This window comes from Arachis hypogaea, chromosome 5, assembly GCF_003086295.3.
Source record: "Arachis hypogaea cultivar Tifrunner chromosome 5, arahy.Tifrunner.gnm2.J5K5, whole genome shotgun sequence".
Lineage (NCBI taxonomy): Eukaryota > Viridiplantae > Streptophyta > Magnoliopsida > Fabales > Fabaceae > Arachis > Arachis hypogaea.
This window is the reverse complement of record NC_092040.1, coordinates 88737367-88763414: the sequence shown is the minus strand read 5'-3', so window position 1 is coordinate 88763414 and position 26048 is coordinate 88737367. Positions and strand designations below refer to the sequence as shown.

Here is a 26048-nt window from a genome sequence, read left to right as displayed (position 1 = left end):
ATGCTTTGATACACTTATAAAAGCCTGGTACCTGCAAAGAGGATTAGGTTTCACTCCCAGATTTTTAGATATCGAACCACCATCGATTTGCTAAAAATCAACAAAATAAATTGGCATGCTCAGTGGGACAGTTTTAAATTGAAGTGTGTCAAAAAGTTTTTGTATTATTTGGTGTATGCGATTGAGAAGCGGAAAGATCATTCACATGGCTGATAAGTTGTCAAATGTGAATGGTCGTTCATTCACCAATGATTGCATACCAGTAATTGTGCAACAAGCAGACGTGATTTCACGTTCGGAAGGTGCGATTGAAAGTGAAAGCATAGCGGTTAACACTGTGCAAACTGGAAATGTTGGACGTAACATTTGTCCACGTGGTAATTTGCCACCACCTTCAATAACTACCGGTTGGCCCTCTTATGGCCTTCTTCCCGGTTATACTCCACTGATGGGTAGTTTTGTTCCTCCTGTTCGATTTAGGAGTGTAAATAGAGGGAATAATTCTCAAAACCCACAACATTTCAAATATTCTCATGATTATAATGTAGGCTCTACTTCGAATGCAGTTAATTCTATGGCAGTGTATTGGCAGCATGTAGAGGAAAAACATTATGACTTAGTCAATTTGTTGACTCAGCGAATGACCACTGTAAGACCCAGAACCTTTGAAAAATCTTTTATGATCAAGTCTCAAATCATATAGTTATGCATAGCCTTAATTTTAGAAATTATTTTATTAAAGACAATTAAGGCAAGTTTTGATTTATTGAATTTGAGATAAGTTATGATTATTATGCAATTTTATAATTATTGGATTTGTATATTTAATTGAAAATAATTTGTAAAATTGATGAGCAAATAGTATTTTCTATATACAATTAGTGTTGGATTTAATTGGGTTTCAATTACTATATTTTCCCCAATTTCATTTGAAATTACTAAAATACCCCTAATCCTAACCCTGAAACCCTAACCCGTGACCCGATTACCTTCTCCCCCAACCCGGCAGCAGCAACACAAACGCGCCCCCCTTTTTCCTCAAACCAATACACCCAGCAATAGCAGCTGATCTTCCCCCTTTCCCAACAAAACGCAACACACATGGCTTCCCATTTTCATGAAAGAAAGAAATTGAGGCAGAGAGGGAGAGGGAGCTTGAGAAGCGAGATCGGGCAGAGAGGGAAGGGCTGCGCTGTGACCACTGCCCAGCTGTCGCAGTCGCCGTCGCGCCTTGCGGAGGTCAGCTTCGCCGTCTTCTGCCTTCCTTCAGACCGTCTCGCCACTGACGTCGTTGAGCAGGGAGAGCGACCACCACGCGGAGCCGCCGTCCTTGCTCGTCGTCCCCCATGGAGTCGCCGCCGTCTGTGAAGCCTGGGTCGCCGTTCTGCCTCGCCATCGCCACTGAAGCAGCACCCAGCCCAGCCGCGCCGCCGTCCCTACGCTGTCGCAGAGTAGATCTGAGGCGAGGGGGAGGACCGCGATGGGGGAAAGAGTCGCGCCACCCAGTCGCCGGTCTGCTCGCTGCCAGCGTCGCCGGTATTGAGGTCAGCCACTCCACTACCACCGTCGAGCTTTGTTTACGGATGGTGCTTCTCTTGGAGGTTTGGAGGAAGGGAGGCAGAACCACGAGGTAAAGGAGCCATCGGGGGTGCTGCACCAGCCACCGCCGCAGGTGTCGCTACCGGAGAAGGAAGCTGCGTCTCTGTGAGTCTGACCGTCGGGGATGGTTTTGTGACTTCTGGGATCACCGTCAGAGCTCCGAGCTGAGCTTCTGCCATTTGAGAACCCTGTTGCCGTCATCGGAAGAACTCTGTCGGTAAGGGTTTTGATTGAGGTTCCTGCCTTTTTGGTTTTCGAGAAGGTTTTAATGTTGCGCGGTTTTTATAGTTGATCCACCGGAGCTTCTGGCCACCGCCAGAGCTGTTGCCGGGGCCGGTTCAAAATCGCAGCTGCTTTGTGTTGTTATTCCGGTAAGAAATTATGTTTCGAAAGCCCTATGTTAGTGTCCCTACGTGTATTGAAGCCCTTACGATATTAATGTCCTTAGAGTTTAGTAACTGAGGTTGCTTGTTGTAATTTAGAGCTGTTTGTGCTGCTGCAAAAATGTGTAGGGCTGTGCTTTGAAGCTGCCTTTGATTTCGAGTTGAGGCGAAAAGAACTTATGAGGCGTCTGGATTATGAAATTTGCGTTTTTGAGGTAGGGGTGCTTTCCAAAAACTATATTTTATGTATGAAATTATTACATATAGATACTGATGTGAGACAATGTATATTTGGTGGTTGTAGCAGCCTTATGTATTATTGATTGTCTCTAATGATTATGAATATTTGTTTGATTGGATTGTCGTATGGCTTTGTGAAACGAAATGCTTATGAAGTTGATTCTTTTAAAGCTTTGAGATTGAGTTTAATCCGTTGAAAATTGATTTGAGTTGAATGGATTTTCTTAAGAAGGTAAAAAATAGAATATACTCTTGAATTCATCCTGGCTTGCTTTAAATGATCTGGTTTGATAAATAATTGTTGCTGAACCGTTTCTTTAAAGCTTTAGAAATGAGTTTATTCGGCTGATAATGATTTGATTTTGAAACGGTTTTCTTGAAATATGGAATTGAGACGAGTGTTGGATTTTGACTTGCCTTGGATTGATTTTGAAATTTGGACCGTTGAAAAGGATTGTGAAACGGTTTATTTGGGACCCGAACCGGGTGGCAAAGTCCAAGTTTTAGGGGAGATGCTGCCAAAATTTCTATAAAATCTGAGTCTTTATTGAAATGTTGTTTGGAAAAAATGATGAGTTAAAGACTTCTACTATTTTATTTGAATTATCAAGAAAAGGATGATTCATGCTTTTGAAATGAATTACTAAAGAGAAAATTGTGATTTAGTCTTTCTTCTTAAGAAAGGCATTGTATCTCTTTCGGGAGAAAGCTATTTAGATAAAACTTATGTTTTAAAGCTGTTTTAAATGTGCCAAGTGCAATGCCTTTGAAATTGACTTGAGGGTTTTAATTAGAGGAGTTTCAATGACTTTGAAAGAACCTGAATGTCTATTGACAAGTTTCATTTTGAAATGTTTTGGGAAAGGTTTTTAGTACTCTTTGAATTCTGAATTCTTGCAAGACTAAAACAATTTTGAACAGTAGAAACGCTTTAGAATTTATCATGGGGGTTGAAGTTGGTTTTGCCTAAGTAAAGGAAATGGCTTTGAAAGAAGTAAATGATTACGTGACTCGGTTTGGCTTAGATCCTATTTTATTACTCAAATCGGAAAGCCAAGGTTTTAATGATTTTAAATGAATTTGGCAAAATGAGTTATGTTATTCTCCCCTAAAGACTTGGGACTCTGCCGAGGAGCTTTGTTATAAAATCCCATTGTTGGATGGATGATTTTGAATGTTTCAAAATGAATCTTTAACTTTCCATGGTTATGGAAGTTTTGGAAAGAGTATGCCGAGAGTGGCATTGATTTTAAAAGGGGAATTTACCTTGAGTAAAAGTGGCTTATGAGCCTGAGATGATTTGAGAAATGAGATCTTTAAAGCCAAGGCTGAAAAGAGTTGAAACTTGATTTCAAATTGAAATGAACTGAGAAAAAGTGATTTATGGCTTAAATGCCGATTTTATGAATTTGATGATGTTGAATGGTGGAAGTGCTGTTTTGTTATGGGCCGGAGTGGCTTTGTATGATTATGAATATTGGTTGGTTCTGGATTGAACCGTGAGCCGGAATGGCTGTGTATGATATGAATATTGGCTGGTTCTGGACTGAACCGTGAGCTGGATGGCTAAGATGGATGTTGATCCATGGATGAGAATGAATGCATGTATATGCTGAATCATTAATAAATGTGAATGTTGCACTTCCACTATCGGAGATAAGAGTTTTCCTGGGAGAAAGCAGTGGCTAGCCACCACATGCTTTAGGTTGAGACTTGAAGGTCTTTTGACCCTATGTCGTCAGGGTGGCGGGGCACTGTGAAAGCCCCGGATGAGCTCACCCCCATAAATATTCACCAGTGAGGGTGATGGATATGGATCATGATTATGATCAAGTTTATATTGAGTATAACTTAAGTTGGGGAGACACGACAGAGGGATAGTCCAATGGTTAGCTACCAGGACTTGTCGGGTTGGCTCTATAACCGACAGATGATATCATCAGCCACTAGGGACAGGCATGCATCTTATGCATCTATGTGACATTGTTTGGGTCTGCATATTGTGCTTGGTTTGCCTTTGTGATTAACTACTAATTGTTCTACTTGCTGTAATTGTATTTTTGTACTTGAACTTCCTATCTGTGTTTGCAACTGGGACTTCGTTGGATTGTGGTGATTGGTTTTTGGTTAGATTGTTTGGGCCTAGGGCCGTGGTTGAATTGAGATGGACCGATGGTTGGTTTCGGTTTTGTGTTTCTGATTTGGAAAAGTATGAAAGGCTAATTTGGTTCAGCATAGATAAACCTTTTGAAAGGCTTTTGAATATTGTTTTAAATGAAGAGTTTTCTCTTTCAGAAAAGGATTTCAGATTTCTTTATATTGAAAACCATTGTTTTTGAAAAGAAGCATAAGTCGATTATTAATCACTGATGCGGTTTATCTTCACGTATCCTATTACAGTAATTCTCAAAAACCCTCTACTGAGAACCCTTTCGAGGATGATGTTCTCACCCCCCTTACATTTTTCCCCTTTCAGGATATGGACGCAGATGTCACGAAGAGTTTAATTAATTGTTGTTGAGATGCTTTGTATTGCTTTAGATTATTATTTATTGCACCCTCGCCTTTATCTTGATATATTCTGTAAGGGGGATAGGAATTGTATTGGATAATGCTTGTAATATTATTTATATATACATATATATATATGTATATATATGGATGTACTCTTTATGAGTTTTTATAAGTTGTATCGTATCTATGGATGTACGTTATCGAATGAAGTATCTTGGGAGCGATATTGCCATAAAAAGTTTTAAACAGGCTCATATTTTAGTATTAAATAGTATAAGTGTCGTCGTTATGTTCGATCTATCAGAGTCGCGCAGCCGAAAGCGTGAGCTTTGGTAGTCAGGGTGTTACATTATGGTATCAGAACAGTCCTTCTTGTAGAGCCTGAGGAATGGACTGACTATGCTTCAATTGCATACTCTGAGCATTTGTCATGTATTAAGTCTTGTCGAATGACGAGAATTAGAGCTTTATGCACATGATGGTCTATTGATTAACGCTGTTAGTCTTGCGTTGCATAATTCTTGGTATTAAGTTTGGCCGGCTTAATACTAGTGAATTATGTATATGAAAGCACTAATGGGTTATCATAGATGATATACGAGTTTTGAGTAAAGCGAATCGCAGGTTTTGGGAATGCTAGAAACTATTTCTCGAGGCTGTTCAGTTGTGTGTCTTGAATTCTATTCGAGTCGATCTGTTCTTTCATATCCTAACTTGAAGTTCTTGTTTGCTACTCCTCTTGAAAAGTAATTTGATGTTTCCACTCTATTTCTCTATTCATATGCATTCTTGTTTGATCTTAGGTGCATATGCTTGTTTAAAATCCTTGTTGCATCTATCTTCCTCTGTCTGAGTTCTTCTTGACTCATGTATTCTTTGATATGGCTTTGAACTTGACCTAACGTGCTGTGCGTTTTAACTCTGGATTCCGAGTCCATTCTTAGAGGAATTATCGATTCAGTTTTTTCTCTTATTTAATAGTGATCATAGCCAATTTTGAGATTTTATAAAAATTGCTGTTGATTAGATACATACTTATCTATATATGAACTTTGAAGATTTCTTATACAGTTTAACAACTATTTAATTTTAATACCTTGCCTGTACTTTTACTAGTTTATGGAACTGCATTTACCTTAAATTACAATTTGACTTTCTAGTAATTTTACTATAGTTCCAATGCACATCTTCGTTTGATTATGTATTTGGATATTTTTCAACATTTTGGAAAGAAAGGACTTTTCACTTTTATCCCCGTTGAGCTTCGTTTGATAAGCTTTACTCAACTTATTTTGAATTGAGTTTGATTTAGCATGCTATATGGTTTATGCCATTGTTGTTCTTTTGAAACTGTTGGACTCATAGCTTTCTTCCTATGAACGGACTAAATTCTCTATTAAACCTTCCAACTCTATAAATGTCATACTTGACTTTGTTTTTAACTAATCTTTTACATTTTGTGAACATTTACATTGATCTTGGTTTTTCTTCTCTGGTGAATCTCATTCTTATACGAGACAGTTTGGTTCGTTTCAAAATAGTGCATCGTTTATCCTCTCATTTTCCTTACAAGATTTTTTAGTCAAAGATTTATCCTTGGGAAATCACTAATGATTGGGTTGTCTTTTCCTATGACTTTTGCGTTCTTTTGGATCAATTGAAAGCTTGTTTGATGTCGCATGCCTAGTGAATCTTGTTTTAACTACCTTGATTTAAGATCTTTTCTTGTATGGCTTGACTCCTTTTCAAGTACATCATAATCTTCTTGAATATCGTTGTGAGATGGTGATTGAGTATACTTTTGGAGTCTTGTTTTGAATTTTATAAAGCAGATTGATTTCTCTTTGAAGAAGTTCTAAATCGAACTTATTTTTCAGTTGCTTGGTTATAATTGAAACCATTGTTCAATTTTTGACGAAATTGTTTTAAAGTTGACATGCGCTATTTTAAATGAGGTTTTGAGAAGTTTCCTTGCTTAATGGAAACCTGTTCGTTTGTAACGCACCACTTATTTTCTTACCAGATTGTAAGCAAATTTTTACCTCAGAATTTCTTTTCTAAAAAGAGTTTAACTTTCTCTTTCGTCCTTGCTAAAACTTTTATACACGCTTGTTTGAATATGGAATTTGGGAATTTTTGAACAAGCATTTGAGTTCTCTTCCGAGTTTTATGATTGCTTTTGGTTAGGTTGTGCACCTAATTATCTTTCTAACATATTTGAGGAAATATTTTGGGCTCTTAGCCAAATTTGTGTGCATTTTGTTTTTAATGCTATACATGATCTACTTCAACATGAAATTGAATTAGAGCAGATGCCGTTTATACTTTGTTACTCTCTTGAAGGATGTTTGTTGTTTAACTTCTCTTTCAGCTACGAAGTGATTTTTGCAAGTTTTTGATTCTTTAATGAACAATGTATTCGGGAGTATTTCTAATCGTGCTCTTGAGTTCTGTGAACTTTGTCTTGGGTCTGAGATATTCTTTTCTGTAGACTTCATACTTCTTTGACTCAGCTTGAAATTGTTTCAAACTAATGTGCTGACCTTCTACTTATCGGTCCTATTGAATTTCTGTGATACAAGGGTTATCTTTGAAGTTGTCAATTGACTTGTTTATTGCAAACTTCATTTGCTTGATCATCCTTGCTTGTCTGGGATTAGATACATTCTCTTAAATCTATGAGTATTATCTTTGACAATTGTCGCTCCTTTCTAAATCTTGTATCCTTCTGAGTAGACTCGAGAATTGTTTTCATATCACGTGCAACTTGTAGACATAGTAATGCGATGCGTTAGTTCCTTAAGACGTGATATGTACATACAGAAGTTGAAACGGTAGGTGTGCAACGTTACAAGTTGCGGGTGTTTTGTTCCTTGTGAACGGGTTTGCGGTTGTCAGGCTTATGATCGAATATGGGAATTGTAAAGTGCTTGATGGAGTTGGAAAGTTGAAGCTTTGAGGTTGAGATGAGATTAGTGTGCGGATGTTGAGCATGTCGTTATAACCTCATCCTGTTTTATAACCTTCAATGCCTTACCTTACTATCACAAGTTTGACCCATGTCACCTTTTGCATTGAGCCTACCTTGTAGCGTTTGCTTTGCACTCACACTTCTACTTTTGCATCCTTATGCATATGACAATCAAAGTATTTGAAAATCGTATATATGTTTATATTTTGAGATATTTTTGCTTCTTCCTTAAATGTGTTCAAGGGTGAACTGCTATGGGACTTCTTTCGTTTTGTATCAATTTTCGAGGACGAAAATTTTTATAAGGTGGGTAGAATGTAAGACCCAGAACCTTTGAAAAGTCTTTTATGATCAAGTCTCAAATCATATAGTTATGCATAGCCTTAATTTTAGAAATTATTTTATTAAAGATAATTAAGGCAAGTTTTGATTTATTGAATTTGAGATAAGTTATGATTATTATGCAATTTTATAATTATTGGATTTGTATATTTTATTGAAAATAATTTGTAAAATTGATGAGCAAATAGTATTTTTTTATATACAATTAGTGTTGGATGTAATTGGGTTTCAATTACTATATTTTCTCCAATTTCATTTAAAATTACTAAAATACCCCTAACCCTAAGCCTGAAACCCTAACCCGTGACCCGGTTACCTTCTCCCCCAACCCGGCGGCAGCAACACAAATGCTCCCCCCTTTTTCCTCAAACCAATACACCCAACAGTAGCAGCAGATCTTTCCCCTTTTCTAACAGAATGCAACACACATGGCTTCCCATTTCCATGAAAGAAAGAAATTGAGGCAGAGAGGGAGAGGGAGCTTGAGAAAGGAGATTGGGCAAAGAGGGAAGGGCTGCGCTGTGACCACCACCCAGCTGTCGCAGTCGCCGTCACGCCTTGCAGAGGTCAGCTTCACCGTCTTCTGCCTTCCTTCAGACCGTCTCGCCACTGACGTCGTTGAGCAGGGAGAGCGACCACCACACGGAGCCGACGTCCTTGCTCGTCGTCCCCCATGGAGTCGCCGCCGTCTGTGAAGCCTGGGTCACCGTTCTGCCTCGCCATCGCCACTGAAGCAACACCCAGCCAAGCTGTGCACGCCGTCCCTGTGCTGTCGTAGAGCAGATCTGAGGCAAGGGGGAGGACCGCGATGAGGGAAAGAGTCGCGCCACCTAGTCGTCGGTCTGCTCACCGCCAGTGTCGCCGGTATTGAGGTCAGCCACTCCACTACCACCGTCAAGCTTTGTTTGGGGCTGGTGCTTCTCTTAGAGGTTTGGAGGAAGGGAGTCAGAACCATGAGGTAGAGGAGCCATTGGGGGTTTGCTGTCGAGCTGCTGCACCAGCCACCACCGCAGGTGTCGCTGCTGGAGAAGGAAACTGCGTCTCTGTGAGTCTGACCGCTGGGGATGGTTTTGTGACTTATGGGATCACCGCCGGAGCTCCAAGATGAGCTTCTGCCATTTGAGAACCCTGTTGCCATCGCCGGAAGAACTCTGTCGGTAAGGGTTTTGATTGAGGCTCCTGCCTTTTTGGTTTTCGAGAAGGTTTTAATGTTGCGCGATTTTTATAGTTGATCCACCAGAGCTTCTGGCCACCGCTGGAGCTCTTCCTGGGGCCGGTTTGAAATCGCATCTGCTTCGTGTTGTTATTCCGGTAAGAAATTATGTTTCGAAAGCCCTACGTTAGTGTCCCTACGTGTATTGAAGCCCTTACGGATTAATGTCCGTAGAGTTTAGTAACTGAAGTTGCTTGTTGTAATTTAGAGCTATTTGTGCTACTGCAAAAATGTGTGGGCCTGTGCTTTGAAGCTGCCTTTGATTTCGAGTTGAGGCGAAAAGAACTTATGAGGCGTTTGGATTATGGAATTTGCGTTTTTGAGGTAGGGGTGCTTTTCGAAAACTATATTTTATGTATGGAATTATTACATATGGATACTGATGTGTGACAATGTGTATTTGGTGATTGTAGCAGCCTTATGTATTATTGATTGTCTCGAATGGTTATGAATATTTGTTTGATTGGATTGTTGTATGGCTTTGTGAAACGAAATGCTTATGAAGTTGATTCTTTTAAAGCTTTGAGATTGAGTTTAATCCGTTGGAAATTGATTTGAGTTGAATGGATTTTCTTAAGAAGGTGAAAAATTGAATACACTCTTGAATTCATCCTGGCTTGCTTTAAATGATCTGGTTTGATAAATAATTGTTGCTGAACCGTTTCTTTAAAGCTTTAGAAATGAGTTTATTCGGCTAATAATGATTTGATTTTGAAACGATCTTCTTGAAATATAAAATTGAGATGACTGTTGGATTTTGACTTGCCTTGGACTGATTTTGAAATTTGGACTATTGAAAAGGATTGTGAAACGGTTTAGTTGGGACCCGAACCGGGTGGCAAAGTCTAAGTTTTATGGGAGATGCTGCATAAATTTCTATAAAACCCGAGTCTTTATTGAAATGTTGTTTGGGAAAAATGATGAGTTAAAGACTTCTACTATTTTATTTGAATTATCAAGAAAAGAATGATTCATGCTTTTGAAATGAATTACTAAAGAGAAAATTGTGATTTAGTCTTGCTTCTTAAGAAAGGCATTGTACCTCTTTCAGGAGAAAGCTATTTAGATGAAACTTATGTTTTAAAGCTGTTTTAAATGTGACAAGTGCAATGCCTTTGAAATTGACTTCAGGGTTTCAATTAGAGGAGTTTCAATGACTTTGAAAGAACCTGAATGTCTATTGACAAGTTTCATTTTGAAATGTTTTGGGAAAGATTTTAGGTACTCTTTGAATTCTGAATTCTTGCAAGACTAAAACAATTTTGAACAGTTGAAATGCTTTAGAATTTATTATGGGGGTTGAAGTTGGTTTTCCCTAAGTAAAGGAAATGGCTTTGAAAGAAGTAAATGATTATGTGACTCGGTTTGGCTTAGATTCTATTTTATTACTCAAATCGGAAAGCCAAGCTTTTAATGATTTTAAATGAATTTGGCGAAATGAGTTATGTTATTCTCCCCTAAAGACTTGGGACTCTGCCGAGGAACTTTGTTATAAAATCCCATTGTTGGATGAATGATTTTGAATGTTTCAAAATGAATCTTTAACTTTCCATGGTTATGGAAGTTTTGGAAAGAGGATGCCGAGAGTGGCATTGTTTTTAAAAGGGGAATTTACCTTGAGTAAAAGTGGCTTATGAGTCTGAGATGATTTGAGAAATGAGATCTTTAAAGCCAAGGCGGAAAAGAGTTGAAACTTGATTTCAAATTGAAATGAACTGAGAAAAAGTGATTTATGGCTTAAATGCCGATTTTATGAATTTGATGATGTTGAATGGTGGAAGTATTGTTTTGTTATGGGGCAGAGTGGCTTTGTATGATTATGAATATTGGTTGGTTCTGGATTGAACCGTGAGCCGGAATGGCTGTGTATGATATGAATAATGGCTGGTTCTGAACTGAACCGTGAGCCAGATGGCTAAGATAGATGTTGATCCATGGATGAGAATGAATGCATGTATATGCTGAATCATTGATAAATGTGAATGTTGCACTTCCACTATCGGAGATAAGAGTTTCCCTGGGAGAAAGCAGTGGCTAGCCACCACGTGCTCCAGGTTGAGACTCAAAGCTCTTTTGACCCTATGTCGTCAAGGTGGCAGGGCACTGTGAAAGCCCCGGATGAGCTCACCCCCATAAATATTCACCAGTGAGGATGATGGATATGGATCATGATTATGATCAAGTTTGTATTGAGTATAACTCGAGTTGGGGAGACACGACAGAGGGATAGTCCAATGGTTAGCTACCAGGACTTGTCGGGTTGGCTCTATAACCGATAGATGATATCATTAGCTACTAGGGATAGGCATGCATCATATGCATCTATGTGACATTGTTTGGGTCTGCATATTGTGGTTGGTTTGCCTTTGTGATTAATTGCTAATTGTTCTACTTGCTGTAATTGTTTGTTTGTACTTGAACTTCCTATCTATGTTTGCAACTGGGACTTCGTTGGATTGTGGTGATTGGTTGTTGGTTGGACTGTTTGGGCCTAGGGCCGTGGTTGAATTGAGATGGACCGATGGTTGGTTTCGGTTTTGTGTTTCTGATTTGGAAAAGTATGAAAGGCTAATTTGGTTCAACATAGATAAACCTTTTGAAAGGCTTTTGAATATTGTTTTAAATGAAGAGTTTTCTCTTTCAGAAAAGGATTTCAGATTTCTTTTTTTTTGAAAACTATTATTTTTGAAAAGAGGCATAAGTCGGTTATTAATCACTGGTGCGGTTTATCTTCACGTATCCTGTTACAGTAATTCTCAAAAACCCTCTACTGAGAACCCTTTTGAGGATGATGTTCTCACCCCCTACATTTTTTCCCTTTCAGGATATGGACGCAGATGTCAGAAAGAGTTTATTTAATTGTTGTTGAGATGCTTTGTATTGCTTTAGATTATTATTTATTGTACCTTCGCCTTTATCTTGATATATTCTGTAAGGGAGATAGGAATTGTATTGGATAATGCTTGTAATATTATATATATATATATATATATATATGTACTCTTTATGAGTTTTTGTAATTTGTATGGTATCTATGGATGTACGTTATCGAATGAAGTATCTTGGGAGCGATATTGCGGTAAAAAGTTTTAAACAGGCTCATATTTTAGTATTAAATAGTATAAGTGTCGTCGTAATGTCCGATCTATCTGATTCACGCAGCCGGAAGCGTGAGCTTTGGTAGTCAGGGTGTTACAACCACAATTCTAAATCCTATGATGGCTAATCACGAATCGAAATTCGAACGTCTTGCTACACAAGTCGAACGTATTGCTCGAATCATAGATTGTGAGGAAGGTGAAAGGCATAATGCCAGGGAAAATAATGAAGGATTCAAAAATATGTTTCAAAATAAAAACAATGTTTTAAATAGAGAAAATCCTCATGTAGTTCCCTGTGGCCAAGATGCTGATCAATTTCTAGCCAGATTATGTGCTAATCATGGTGGTGAACGTTATCAAGTCACCAGAATCGTGGAAGAAGTGCTCAATCAAGTTGGTTTAAATGTCGGTTTTATGAATCGACCTCATTTTGTGTTTGCTTTCCCTCAAGTTGTTCAAATGGCTGAAGTGCCAAGAGGGGGTGAAAAATCCAAAGATAATCACAAAATTTGCTGGGGAAATTGGAGAGTCAACTACTGAACATGTTGCTCGATATTTGGTCGAAATCGGAAACCTAGCCAATGATGAGAATCTGAAAATGAAGTTTTTTCCTTCTTCGTTAACGAAGAATGCATTTACTTGGTTTTCGAATCTCAGACCAAATTCAATAACGACATGGAATCAGTTGGAAATTGCTTTTCACGCTCAATTTTATCGAGGGGAATTGAATGTGGTAGTTACTGATCTAGTTGCTTTGAAACGTGAAGATGGTGAAACCATTGACGATTACATGATACATTTCAAAAATGCTAGAAGTAGGTGCTATGTGTCATTACCTGAGAGTGAAGTTGTGAAAATAGCAGTTATGGGGTTAGGATTTTATATGCGTCGAAAGTTGCTTAATGTGCATATTCCTGACTTAGCCCATTTAGCTGAAAAGGTTCGTCAGGTCAAACTCATGAAAAAAGAAAAGGTTAAACATAGGAATGAGCAGAAATCAAAGAGTAAACCTTTTACCCGAAAAGAGAAATTCGCTTATGTGACTATGGAGTCTTCAGAAGAGGAACTCGATTTCGACGCAGATGATATGGCCGAACCTAAAAAGGGTCCTCCATATGTTTGTTCCTTACTTAAAAAGCTTCCTAGTAATGAAAAGTCGAATGATTCAAAACTGAAAAGTGGAAAGAAATATAGTTTTGATATTTCAAAATCTGATCAGATTTTTGACGTGTTGCTTAAAGATAAACAATTAATTCTGCCTGAGGGTAGAACCTTACTTGCGGTGAAAGATTTAAAAAGGAAACCTTATTGTAAATTTTACCAAGCAACCAGACATTCGACTAACAGTTGTGTTCGTTTCAGGGACTTAATTCAGGAAGTTATAATGGAAGGACGTCTAAAGTTTGATGATGGTAAGAAGAAAATGAAGGTCGATGTTGATCCTTTCGATGATGATGCTAGATTCGTTGAACTATATTTTGGAGTGAATATGGTTGGTATATCTTACGACTTTGATGTGGCTCTTAATGATTTTGAGTCACAAGTTCGATCTGTGTATCTTCGAGTCGGGGATGGCCTGCTAGACTTTTTAGTACAGCAAAAGATTAAGGACCATGATGTGTCCTTATGTCCTTAGAGTCAGAGGATACCCAAGAGGTAGGGGCAGAAGAAATATCAATCAAAATAAAAAGCCTCAAGCAGATGTAAGCAAGGGGGCAATGCCTTTCGCTTATTCTCTAATTATCTTTCCTTTTGATGGAGAGACGTACCCGAAGGGAATTCCATCTCCTGCAAAGATGGAGAAAGGCAAAGCAATAGCTCATTCCTTCGGGGTCGAGAAAGGCAAGGAAGTTGATATCGATAAAGAGTACTTCGAAAAAAGAGGATGATGATATGGTTGGAACAATTTCGATTATTCCAACTGATTATTTGGGGTAATATGAAGGCGACCCAAAGGAAGACTATGATATGGAAGCCGAAGAAGCTTTTTCCTTCATTCAATATGAGGATGAACCGTGTTATTTTCTAAGGCCTACTGAAAGGCAGAAATTCCATCTTCGCCCACTCCATATCACTACTCATGGGATCAAAGTAAATAAAGTTCTAATTGATGGGGGAGCAGCAATAAGTCTCCTGCCTGAAAGAATGCTGATGAAGGTGGGAAAACATCCTGATTATCTGGTCCCCACTAACATTGCTGTGACAAACTTCAGTGGTTCTTCGACGCCAGCAAAAGGTCTTGTCACTTTGGGAGTGAAGGTTGGCTCATCCTTATTGGTGCGTGATTGGATCCATGGTGGGAGCTGTACCTTCTACTGTGCATCAAAGTGTACTTCTTTGGACGGAGGATGGCAAGCCTGAAGTTATTAAGGCAAATTCGAATCTTTATGTCGAACAACTGCATGTTGATTTTAGGATGTATAATCCTAAGCTGAAGCCTTTGAATGTTGACAAGAAACTGAACTCTTACAATTGAGAAGGCTGTTATCTATCTTCGGAAGGTTTGACGGTAAAGTTGCACTACCCATAGTTGGATGTGAGCCCAACTAGCTGGGATTGTCTCTCTTAAAGTTTGATGATGGATTTCTCTCTGGACCAGGTTGAGGATATCTCAGATTACCTGGTAACTTTAAATAATTATTTAAATAATCTCTTTCTGTAGGAAATAAAGGTGATTCTTCTGATGAAGTAGAATCATGTAGGAACATAAGTTCTTTTTCTAGTTTTAACAACTTGGTACCTTCAATCGAGTTTAGTCATGGTGTTAGTTCTTCTTCTTTATGTAATACAAGTGTTATTTCGAGTCAAACTATTGATTTGATAGCGAAACTTCATTATATTGAAAATAATGCTATAGATAATTCAGCAAAAGATCAAATCTATTTTGTTTATAATGAATATGTGGATTTATCTTTTGATTGCATCTATGATTTAGAACCTTTGGGTTTCGAAAAGCATTCAGTAAAGGATGAGGATAATTTTAGAGGATTCGAATCTCAAGATCCCTTAGACGAAATTAATTTAGGGTCTCTTGATGATGTTCGAGTCACTTATATTTGTAAAGGTCTTTGATGAGCGGATAATTTATACGCTTTTTGGCATTGTTTTTAGTATGTTTTTAGTATGTTCTAGTTAGTTTTTAGTATATTTTTATTAGTTTTTAGTTAAAATTTACTTTTCTGGACTTTACTATGAGTTTGTGTGTTTTTCTGTGATTTCAGGTATTTTCTGGCTAAAATTGAGGGACCTGAGCAAAAATCTGATTCAGAGACTGAAAAGGACTGCAGATGCTGTTGGATTCTGACCTCCCTATACTCGAAGTGGATTTTATGGAGCTACAGAAGCCTAATTGGCGCGATTTCAACGGCGTTGGAAAATAGACATCCTGGGCTTTCTAGAAATATATAATAGTCTATACTTTGCCCAAGATTTGATGGCCCAAACTGGCGTTCAAAGTCACCATCAGAATTCCCAGCGTTAAACGCCGGAACTGGCACAAGGATGGGAGTTAAACGCCCAAACTGGCATAAACGCTAGTGTTTAACTCCAAGAAGAATCTCTACACGAAAATGCTTCAATGCTCAGCCCAAGCACACACCAAGTGGGCCCGGAAGTGGATTTTTATGTCATTTACTCATCTGTGTAAACCCTAGGCTACTAGTTCTCTATAAGTAGGACCTTTTACTATTGTATTTTCATCGGGAGATCTTTGAATCTTTTGATCACGTTTTGGGGGCTGGCCTCTCGGCCATGCCTAGACCTTGTTCTTATGTATTTTCAACGGTGGAGTTTCTACACACCATAGATTAAGGTGTGGAGCTCTGCTGTACCTCGAGTATTAATGCAATTACTATTGTTCTTCTATTCAATTATGCTTGTTCTTGTTCTAAGATATCACTTGTTCTTCAACTTGATGAATGTGATGATCCGTGACACTCATCATCATTCTCACCTATGAACGTGTGCCTAACAACCACCTCCGTTCTACCTTAGATTGGGTGGATATCTCTTGGATTCTTTAACCGGAATCTTCGTGGTATAGGCTAGAATTGATGGCGGCATTCAAGAGAATCCGGAAGGTCTAAACCTTGTCTGTGGTATTCTGAGTAGGATTCAATGATTGAATAACTGTGACGAGCTTCAAACTCGTGATTGTGGGGTGTTAGTGACAGACGTAAAAGAATCTCTATTCCGACATGATCGAGAACCGACAGCTGAATAGCCGTGCCATGACAGGGTGCGTTGAACATTTTCACTGAGAGGATGGGAGGTAGCCACTGACAACAGTGAAACCCTACATACAGCTTGCCATGGAAAGGAGTAAGAAGGATTGGATGAAGACAGTAGGAAAGCAGAGGGACGGAAGGGACCAAGCATCTTCATACGCTTATCTGAAATTCCTACCAATGAATTACATAAGTATCTCTATCTTTATCTTTATGTTTTATTCATCATTCATAACCATTTGAGTTTGCCTGACTAAGATTTACAAGGTGACCATAGCTTGCTTCATACCAACAATCTCTGTGGGATCGACCCTTACTCGCGTAAGGTTTATTACTTGGACGACCCAGTACACTTGCTGGTTAGTTGTGCGAAGTTGTGTTTATGCCATGGTATTGAACACCAAGTTTTTGGATTCATCACCGGGGATTATTTGAGTTGTGTAAAGTATTGATCACAATTTCGTGCACCAAGTTTTTGGCGCCGTTGCCGGGGATTGTTGAGTTTGGACAACTGACGGTTCATCTTGTTGCTTAGATTAGGTATCTTTTTTTCAGAATTCTTAAGAAAGAATTCTAGAGTTTCATGATGATCTGTTGAAGTCTGGCTGGCTGTGAAGCCATGTCTAATTTTATTGGACCGAGGTTTCAACTTATCATCACAAGAGCTTGTTGATTTCTATCAATCTTGCTGTTGGAGCAATGATCTGCTAAAGCTTGGCTGGCCATTGGCCATGTCTAGTGTTTTGGACTGGAGCTTTCTTTGAAAGCTTGGCTGGCTATGAAGCCATGTCTAATTCCTGGACCGGAGTCTTAGACTAACATTGCATGATTCCTGGAATTCTCATTAAGAATTTTGATATCTTTATTTTCGTTTTCCACTTAATTTTCAAAAAATCCAAAAAAAATTACAAAATCATAAAATCCAAAAATATTTCTTGTTTGAGTTTAGTGTTTCAATCTAAGTTTGGTGTCAATTGCATGTTTTTGTTCTTCTTGCATTCATTCATGTGTCTTAAGTGATCTTCAAGATGTTCTTGATGATTTCATTACTCTGATCTTTAAATTCTCTTGACTTGAGTGTTTGTGTTTCTCATATGCATTTTCATTTTGTTGGTGTCAGTAGTATACAAACTGCTAAGTTTGGTGTCTTGCATGCATTGTTATTTGATTTTAGTTGCATTTTGATTATTCCTCATTATTAAAAATCCAAAAATATTTTTAATTTGTGTCTTTTCAAGTCAATAATGCAGAGAATTGAAGATTCAGAACATACAGCAGAGGAATTACACAGAAAAAGCTGGGCGTTCAAAACGCCCAGTAAGGAAGGCAAACTGGCGTTTAAACGCCAGCCAGGGTGCCTGGCTGGGCGTTTAACGCCCAAAAGGGTAGTAGTTTGGGCGTTAAACGCCAGAATGTGCACCATTCTGGGCATTTAACACCAGGATGGCACAAGAGGGAAGATTTTGTTTTCAAATCAAATTTTTTTTAAGTTTTCAAAATCTTTTCAAAATCAAATCTTTTTCAAATCATATCTTTTCAATCACATGTTTTCAAAATCAATTTCTTTCTATTTTCAAAGATACTTGCTATCAATTAATGATTTGATTCAACATTTCAAGTATGTTGCCTTTTCTATTGAGAAAGGTTTAATGTTTGAATCATATCTTTTCTTGTTAGCCAAGTTATTAATTTTTAAAATCAAATCTTTTTAAAATGTTTTTCAAATCATATCTTCTCAATCACATTTTTTAAAACCAATCATATCTTCTTAACCACATCTTTTTCAAAATAGTTTTCAATCAAATCTTTTTACTTTCTAATTTCAAAATCTTTTTCAAAAATCACTTGATTTCTTTTCCACCATTGGTTTTCGAAAATCAATTAGTATTTTTCAAAATGTTTTCAAAATCTTTTACTTAATTTTCGAAAATTTCTTCCCCTCTCCTCACATCCTTCTATTTATGGACTAACACTATTCCTTAATGCATAATTCGAACTCCATCTTTCTTGATAAGTTCGAATTTTCTACCTCTTCCTTCCATTTTTCTTTTCCTCTGACACCTCAAGGAATCTCTATACTGTGACATAGAGGATTCCATATTTCCTTGTTTTCTTCTCTTTCATATGAGCAGAAGCAAAGACAAAAGCATTCTTGTTGAGGCTGACCCTGAACCTGAAAGGACCTTGAAGCGAAAACTAAGAGAAGCTAAGGCACAACTCTTTGTAGAGGACCTAACAGAAATCTTCAAAGAAGAAGAACTCATGGCAGTCGAAAACAACAACAATGCCAACAATGCAAGGAAGGTGCTGGGTGACTTTACTGCACATACTCCCGACTTCTATGGGAGAAGCATCTCTATCCCTGCCATTGGAGCAAACAACTTTGAGCTTAAGCCTCAATTAGTTTCTCTAATGCAACAGAATTGCAAGTTTCATGGACTTCCATTGGAAGATCCTCATCAGTTTTTAGCTGAGTTCTTGCAAATCTGTGACACTGTCAAGACTAATGGGGTTGACCCTGAGGTCTACAGACTTATGCTATTCCCTTTTGCTGTAAGAGACAGAACTAGAATATGGTTGGACTCACAACCTAAAGAAAGCCTGAACTCCTGGGAAAAGCTAGTGAATGCCTTCTTGGCAAAGTTCTTTCCACCTCAAAAATTGAGTAAGCTTAGAGTGAAAGTCTAAACCTTCAGACAGAAGGAAGGAGAATCCCTCTATGAAGCTTGAGAAAGATACAAACAATTAATCAGAAAGTGTCCCTCTGATATGCTTTCTGAATGGAGCATCATAGGTATTTTCTATGATGGTCTCTCTGAACTATCCAAGATGTCTTTGGATAGCTCTGCTGGAGGATCTCTTCATCTGAAGAAGACGCCTACAGAAGCTCAAGAACTAATTGAAATGGTTGCAAATAACCAATTCATGTACACTTATGAAAGGAATCCTGTGAACAATGGGACTAATCAGAAGAAAGGAGTTCTTGAGATTGATACTCTGAATGCCATATTGGCTCAGAACAAGATATTGACTCAGCAAGTAAATTTGATTTCTCAGAGTCTGTCTGGAATGCAAAATGCACCAAGCAGTACTAAGGAAGCTTCATCTGAAGAAGAAGCTTATGATCCTGAGAACCCTTCAATGGAAGAGGTGAATTACATGGGAGAACCCTATGGAAACACCTATAATCCTTCATGGAGAAATCATCCAAATCTCTCATGGAAGGATCAACAGAGACCTCAACAAGGTTTCAACAATAATAATGGTGGAAGAAACAGGTTTAGCAATGGCAAGCCTTTTCCATCATCTTCTCAGCAACAGACAGAGAGTTCTAAGCAGAACCACTCTGACTTAGCAATCATGGTCTCTGATCTAATCAAAACCACTCAAAGTTTCATGACTGAAACAAGATCCTCCATTAGAAATTTGGAGGCACAGGTGGGACAGCTAAGCAAGAAAATTACTGAACTCCCTCCTAGTACTCTTCCAAGCAATACAGAAGAAAATCCAAAAGGAGAGTGCAAGGCCATCAACATGGCCGAAAATGGAGAGGAGGGAGAAGTAGTGAACGCCACTGAGGAAGACCTCTATGGACGTCCACTGGCCTCCAATGAGTTCCCTAATGAGGAACCATGGGAATCTGAGGCTCCCACTGAGACCATAGAGATTCCATTGGACTTACTTCTGCCATTCATGTGCTCTGATGAGTATTCTTCCTCTGAAGAGGATGAGTATGTCACTGAAGAGCAAGTTGTTAAATACCTTGGAGCAATCATGAAGCTAAATGACAAGTTATTTGGTAATGAGACTTGGGAAGATGAACCCCCTTTGCTCACCAAAGAACTGGATAACTTGTCTAGGCAAAGATTACCTCAAAAGAGACAAGATCCTGGGAAGTTCTCAATACCTTGTGCCATAGGCACCATGACCTTCAAGAAGGCCTTGTGTGACCTAGGGTCAAGTGTAAACCTCATGCCTCTCTTTGTAATGGAGAGGCTAGGGATCTTTGAGGTGCAAGCTGCAAAAATCTCACTAGAGATGGCAGACAATTCAAGAAAACAAGCTTATGGACTTGTAGAGGATGTTCTGGTAAAGATTGAAGACCATTACATCCCTGCTGATTTCATAATCCTAGAGACTGGGAAGTGCATGGATGAATCCATCATCCTTGGCAGACCCTTCCTAGCCACAGCAAAGGCTGTGATTGATGTGGACAGAGGAGAATTGATCATTTAAGTGAATGAAGAATCCTTTTTGTTTAAGGCTCAAGGATATCCCTCTGTCACCATGGAGAGGAAGCATGAAGAGCTTCTCTCAAAACAGAGTCAAACAGAGCCCCCACAGTCAAACTCTAAGTTGGTGTTGGGAGGCCACAACCAACTTCTAAGTTTGGTGTTGAATCCCCACATTCAAACTCTAAGTTTGGTGTTGGGAGGTTCCATCATTGCTCTGAGCATCTCTGAGGCTCCATGAGAGCCCACTGTCAAGCTACTGACATTAAAGAAGCGCTTGTTGGGAGGCAACCCAATGTTATACTTTATCTATTTTCCTTTGTTATTTTATATTTTCTGTAGGTTGATGATCATGAGAAGTCACAAAATCAATTGAAAAAGCAAAAACAGAATGAAAAACAGAAAGAAAAATAGCACACCCTGGAGGAAGATCTTGTTGGCGTTTAAACGCCAGTAAGGCTAGCAGATGGGCGTTTAACGCCCAGTCTGGCACCATTCTGGGCGTTTAACGCCAGAAAGAGGCACCAGACTGGCGTTAAACGCCAGGAAAGGGCAAGAAGCTGGCGTTAAACGCCAGAAATGGGCACCAGCCCGGCGTTTAACGCCAGAATTGGCACAAAGAGCAATTTTGCTCGCCACTTGGTGCAGGGATGACTTTTCCTTGACACCTCAGGATCTGTGGATCCCACAGGATCCCCACCTACCCCACCACCCTCTCTCTTCTTCTTCACCCATTCACCAATCACCTCAACACCTCTTCCCCAAAAACCCTTCACCTATCAAATCCCATCTTTCTCTTCACCACTCACATCCATCCTTCATAAAACCCCACCTACCTCACCATTCAAATTCAAACCACTTTCCCTCCCAAACCCACCCTCCTATAGCCGAACCCTACCCCTCTCCCCACCCCTATATAAACCCCCCTTCACTCCTTCATTTTCACACAACCTAAACACTACTTCTCCCCCTTTGGCCGAACCACAAATCCATCTCCATCTCCGTTATTTCTTCTTCTTCTACTCTCTTCTTTCTTCTTTTGCTCGAGGACGAGCAAACCTTTTAAGTTTGGTGTGGTAAAAGCATTGCTTTTTGTTTTTCCATAACCATTTATGGCATCCAAGGCCGAAGAAACCTCTAGAAAGAGGAAAGGGAAGGCAAAAGCTTCCACCTCCAAGTCATGGGAGATGGAGAGATTCATCTCAAGGGTGCATCAAGACCACTTCTATGAAGTTGTGGCCTTGAAGAAGGTGATCCCCGAGGTCCCTTTCAAACTCAAAAAGAGTGAATATCCGGAGATCCGACATGAGATCCGAAGAAGAGGTTGGGAAGTTCTTACCAACCTCATTCAACAAGTCGGAATCTTAATGGTTCAAGAGTTCTATGCCAATGCATGGATCACCAAGAACCATGATCAAAGTGTGAACCCGGACCCAAAGAATTGGCTTACTATGGTTCGGGGGAAATACTTGGATTTTAGTCCGAAAAATGTAAGGTTGGCATTCAACTTGCCCATGATGCAAGGAGATGAACACCCTTACACTAGAAGGGTCAACTTTGATCAAAGGTTGGACCAAGTCCTCACAGTCATTTGTGAAGAGGGCGCCCAATGGAAGAGAGATTCAAGAGGAAAGCCGGTTCAACTGAGAAGGCATGACCTCAAGCCTGTGGCTAGGGGATGGTTGGAGTTTATCCAACGCTCAATCATTCCCACTAGCAACCGGTCTGAAGTTACTCTAGACCGGGCCATCATGATCCATAGCATCATGATTGGAGAAGAAATAGAAGTTCATGAGGTGATATCCCAAGAACTTTATAAGGTGGCGGACAAGTCCTCTACCTTGGCAAGGTTAGCCTTTCCTCATCTCATTTGTCACTTCTGTTATTCAGTTGGAGTTGACATAGAGGGAGACATCCCCATTGATGAGGACAAGCCCATCACTAAGAAGAGGATGGAGCAAACAAGAGACCCCTCTCATCATCAAATCCCTGAGATGCCTCAAGGGATGCACTTTCCTCCACAAAACTATTGGGAGCAACTAAACACCTCCCTAGGAGAATTGAGTTCCAACATGGGACAACTAAGGGTGGAGCACCAAGAACATTCCATCCTCCTCCATGAAATAAGAGAAGATCAAAGAATCATGAGAGAGGAGCAACGAAGACAAGGAAGAGACATTGAGGAGCTCAAACACTCCATAGGATCTTTAAGAGGAAGAACAAGCCGCCATCACTAAGGTGGACCCGTTCTTTAATTTCCTTGTTCTTTATTTTTCTGTTTTTCGAAAATTATGCTTATGTTTAGCTATGTTTGTGTCTTGTGATCATTAGTATCTTAGTGTCCATGCCTTAAAGTTATGAATGTCCTATGAATCCATCACCTTTCTTGAATGAAAAATGTTCTTAATTGAAAAAGAGAAGAATTGCATGAATTTTGAATTTTATAATAGTTTAATTATTTTGATGTGGTGGCAATACTTTTGTTTTCTGAATGTATGCTTAAAAAGTGCATATGTCTTTTGAATTTGTGGTTCATGAATGTTGGCTCTTGAAAGAATGATGAAAAAGAAGACATGTTACTGAGGATCTGAAAAATCATAAAAATGATTCTTGAAGCAAGAAAAAGCAGTGAATACAAAAAAAAAAAGAGAAGGAGAAAAACGAAAAAAAAGGAGAGAAAAGAAAACGAAAAAAAAGAGAGAAAAAGAAAGAAATAAAGTTGTGATCCAAGGCAAAAAGAGTGTGCTTAAGAACCTTGGACACCTCTAATTGGGGACTCTAGCAAAGCTGAGTCACAATCTGAAAAGGTTCACCCAATTATGTGTCTGTGGCATGTATGTATCCGGTGGTAATACTGGAAGACAGAATGCTTTGGGCCACGGCCAAGACTCATAAAGTAGACGTGTTCAAGAATCATCATACTTAACTAGGAGAATCAATGACACTATCTGGATTCTGAGTTCTTAAAGAAGCCAATCATTCTGAATTTCAAAGGATAGAGTGAGATGCCAAAACTGTTCAGAGGAAAAAAGCTAAAAGCCCCGCTCATCTAATTAATACTGATCTTTATAGATGTTTTTGGAATTCATTGTATATTCTCTTCTTTTTTATCTTATTTGATTTTCAGTTGCTTGAGGACAAGCAAAAATTTAAGTTTGGTGTTGTGATGAGCGGATAATTTATACGCTTTTTGGCATTGTTTTTAGTATGTTTTTAGTATGTTCTAGTTAGTTTTTAGTATATTTTTATTAGTTTTTAGTTAAAATTCACTTTTCTGGACTTTACTATGAGTTTGTGTGTTTTTCAGTGATTTCAGGTATTTTCTGGCTGAAATTGAGGGACCTGAGCAAAAATCTGATTCAGAGACTGAAAAGGACTGCAGATGCTGTTGGATTCTGACCTCCCTGCACTCGAAGTGGATTTTCTGGAGCTACAGAAGCCCAATTGGCGCTCTCTCAACGGCGTTGGAAAGTAGACATCCTGGGCTTTCCAGCAATATAGATAGTCCATACTTTGCTCAAGATTTGATGGCCCAAACTGGCGTTCAAAGTCACCATCAAAATTCCCAGCGTTAAACGCTGGAACTGGCACAAGGATGGGAGTTAAACGCCCAAACTGGAATAAAAGCTGGTGTTTAACTCCAAGAAGAGTCTCTACACGAAAATGCTTCAATGCTCAGCCCAAGCACACACCAAGTGGGCCCGGAAGTGGATTTTTATGTCATTTACTCATCTGTGTAAACCCTAGGCTACTAGTTCTCTATAAGTAGGACCTTTTACTATTGTATTTTCATCGGGAGATCTTTGAATCTTTTGATCACGTTTTGGGGGCTGGCCTCTCGGCCATGCCTAGACCTTGTTCTTATGTATTTTCAATGGTGGAATTTTTACACACCATAGATTAAGGTGTGGAGCTCTGCTGTACCTCGAGTATTAGTGCAATTACTATTGTTCTTCTATTCAATTCCGCTTGTTCTTGTTCTAAGATATCACTTGTTCTTCAACTTGATGAATGTGATGATCCGTGACACTCATCATCATTCTCACCTATGAACGTGTGCCTGACAACCACCTCCGTTCTACCTTAGATTAGGTGGATATCTCTTGGATTCTTTAACCGGAATCTTCGTGGTATAAGCTAGAATTGATGGCGGCATTCAAGAGAATCCGGAAGGTCTAAACCTTGTCTGTGGTATTCTGAGTAGGATTCAATGATTGAATAACTGTGACGAGCTTCAAACTCGTGATTGTGGGGTGTTAGTGACAGACGCAAAAGAATCACTGGATTCTATTCCGACATGATCGAGAACCGACAGCTGAATAGCCGTGCCGTGACAGGGTGCGTTGAACATTTTCACTGAGAGGATGGGAGGTAGCCACTGACAACGGTGAAACCCTACATACAGCTTGCCATGGAAAGGAGTAAGAAGGATTGGATGAAGACAGTAGGAAAGCAGAGGGACGGAAGGGACCAAGCATCTTCATACGCTTATCTGAAATTCCTACCAATGAATTACATAAGTATCTCTATCTTTATCTTTATGTTTTATTCATCATTCATAACCATTTGAGTTTGCCTGACTAAGATTTACAAGGTGACCATAGCTTGCTTCATACCAACAATCTCTGTGGGATCGACCCTTACTCGCGTAAGGTTTATTACTTGGATGACCCAGTACACTTGCTGGTTAGTTGTGCGAAGTTGTGTTTATGCCATGGTATTGAACACCAAGTTTTTGGATTCATCACCGGGGATTATTTGAGTTGTGTAAAGTATTGATCACAATTTCGTGCACCAGTCTTGTTGATCTTTTTCGAACTGAACTTTTCCATCTTTTACATGAATTTAAAGATTATTTTGCTTGGGATTATCATGAGATGCCTGGTCTCGATCGTTCTCTTGTAGAGCATCGATTAGCATTAAAACCAAATGCTCGACCTATGAAGCAAACCCCCCGTCATTTTGCTCTAGAAATCAATCAAAAGATTAAAGAAGCTAGAACGTTTGATTAAAGCTGAGTTTATTCAAACCGCACGTTATGCCAAATGGATTTTGAATATTGTGCTTGTTTTGAAGAAAAATGGAAAACTAAGGGTTTGCATCGATTTCAGAGATTTGAATAATGTTACTCCAAAGGATGAATATTTTATGCCAATTGCAGATATGTTGATTGATTATGCAGCAGGAAATGAAATTTTAAGTTTTATGGATGGTTATTCAGGATATA

The 26048-nt window shown here is 39.0% G+C and overlaps 1 non-coding gene across 1 annotated transcript; it reads right to left on the bottom strand.

The window, feature by feature from the left end:
* Nucleotides 1–19256: 19256 nt before the first annotated feature.
* LOC112804248 (small nucleolar RNA R71) lies at nt 19257–19364 on the bottom strand. The gene has a single exon (XR_003202864.1). It is a non-coding gene; the product is annotated as a small nucleolar RNA R71 (small nucleolar RNA).
* Nucleotides 19365–26048: the final 6684 nt, after the last annotated feature.